Genomic DNA, 2,405 nt, shown 5'->3' on the forward strand with positions numbered 1-2,405 from the left:
TTATTTAAAGAAAAATTAAAAAAGAAGATGGAGAAAAAATGCAATAAAATCCCGACTCCTGCAGCACCCAAGCAAGTTTTCCTGTTTAAAGACATCTTTTACAGTGACAATGACAGTGAGGGAGACATAATAGACTCGGAAGACTCAGAAGAAAGTTAAGCAGAGGTTACTGTTTCTTGTTCTTCTTATATCAATTTGGTTGTACTTATATACATGTGTCAGTAAAGCTATTCTCAGTATTGATGTTTAATAAAGAATGCACAGTGGCCAGAGGAAGGGGTATAAAATCATAACTTCCATTGTGGAGCATTAAGAACTTATTCATGTTAAAGTTTGTTTGAATGTGAAAAAGAGGAGCTGAATTGATTTAATATTTTTGTACCATTATATTGAAAATAATAACAACTAATGGTTTTTTATAAAACAAAGTATCCCAAGTCCCTCTAATTGCTGCAGAGGGTACAGTCACATCCTATGAACATTCATTTTGTGGGTTCAACTGTATGTATGCTGAGCAAAAATGAGAAAGTTAACAGTTCTCATAATGTGTGCCATTGTGTTGTTCCAGTTGTTAGGGTGTCCTCGATGTATGTACGTATTAGACAAGTGTTCTGTGGAAGTTTGGGTCTGCTCTTCCCTCAAACTGGTCTCTTTTCCCTTGTACTTATCACAGTTTGTGCATTTCATCTTCCTGAGTGTGATTCTAGTGTTCAAAGATAGGTATTTTTCATATAAGATGTCCTCTCAAAGCAAGTCACTGAATTTATCTGGTGTTCAACTGGAAAAACAAACAAAAAACCAGCAGTCTCTTCCATTGCTTGTAGAAAATCTGGTTCTGTTAGACTTATTGAAAGGTGCCGTGTCAGCCTCAAGAACAACTCCTATCAGATTTTCAAGGATAATTTTAATGGTTGGCTATTCTGTCCATCAGGAAAGCAAAACCACTGTAGGTATTTCAAGCAGAGAAGAACTTAATATTTAGAGGACGATTTGGTAAGATACATCAAAGCCAGAAGAGTGTATACATTCTATGACCCAGCAATTTCACTTCTAGGGATTTATTCTTTCTCTTTCTATATAAACAAATCTGACCTTGGGTTAACTTTCTAGATCTGTTCCCCTAGAAACCTAATAAAGGTGGAATGTCTGTATTACCAGGCAATAACATAAGGAAAAAAGACCTCCTGATATGCCTCTGGACTTACGATTACTGTAAATGATATCCATACAGTTTGGGACTTCCCTGTGTGCAGTGACTCTTATGGGAACGTCCCTTATAAGGATCTGGAAGTTATATCTATGGAACTGTTTAAAAAGCTATTAGTTCCTATTTGTGACATTATACTTCTACAGGCTGATTCTCCCATTCATCTGTTGTGGTCTTGTGCTCCTGTCCTGGAGCGGCAGAAGAAGGGGAAGAGGCAAAGATGCTCCTCCACTCCTGTGTGGAGCACAAGAGAAATGCCTGACTCTGCTGTGCCAGCATGCTGTGTACTCTTTCTAATATCCCTCTAAGGGAATCTTTTTTCAATCCTGCTTGTTTAGGTCTTGTGAGTTTATTTAGTTGATTGACTCTAAGAAGACCAACTGAAACACTACTCTTAGAAGGCAATGTATCACAGATATAAATGAGTTGTTCATTATAATATTTTTTTAAACATTTGAAACATAGTTATTCATTAACAGAGGACTGTTACGTTATATTTAATACAATACCATGTTGCTATTAAAAAATAAGTAGATCCAAGTATATAGTCTATTCTGCTAAAGCATGTATGTCTACATATGTGAATGAGCTCATGTAGACTGGTAAATAAAGGAATGACATCAATATAGCATGGACTCATGTTGGTCCATAATGATTTTTCCCTGAATGTTAACACTTTGTGATGATGCAATAGCACTTAAATACACAGTACACCAAGATAGCTGAACACACCAACAGAGGAACGCTGTACTATGTATTATGCCTGTTCACTCCATCTTCTTTCTCTTGGCTCAGTAAAGCCACAGGTTCTGCCTGGAAGTGTTTATTGCATAATTTTCTCGAATCTTTGTATATTTTACCCTTGTCTCCATTACTCGGATTTACACTCCCCTATCCAGCTGCTTATTGTTGTCATTATTACTGTTGGTGTTAAAGGTAAAGAAGTACTAGAGTAGATAAAGGATTTTATTTATTGAAATTTGATGTCTTATTAAACTGAGCTAGTAGTTTTATTAGAACTTACTGTTTTTGTTAGTGCTCTCATTACTTGTTTTTCCCACAGGTCTTGTTATTTCTAGTGTCTAATTCTGAAGAGGATTTTTAGGAAAGCATATACTGCCTTCTAGCAGAAGCACCTGTATTGCCTTGGAAAGATGTCTAAGTTATATCATTAAGTGAAAAAAGTTGCATGAATGTA

General features: G+C 36.0%; 1 protein-coding gene across 1 annotated transcript in view; it reads right to left on the bottom strand.

Annotated features, from left to right (window-relative positions):
- LMLN (leishmanolysin-like (metallopeptidase M8 family)) overlaps window positions 1–2,405 on the bottom strand; it is an 87,836-nt gene that overhangs the window by 39,805 nt on the left and 45,626 nt on the right. The window lies entirely within an intron of this gene.

This window comes from Propithecus coquereli, unplaced genomic scaffold (assembly GCF_000956105.1).
Source record: "Propithecus coquereli isolate 6110/MARCELLA unplaced genomic scaffold, Pcoq_1.0 Scaffold10, whole genome shotgun sequence".
Classification (NCBI taxonomy): Eukaryota; Metazoa; Chordata; class Mammalia; order Primates; family Indriidae; genus Propithecus; species Propithecus coquereli.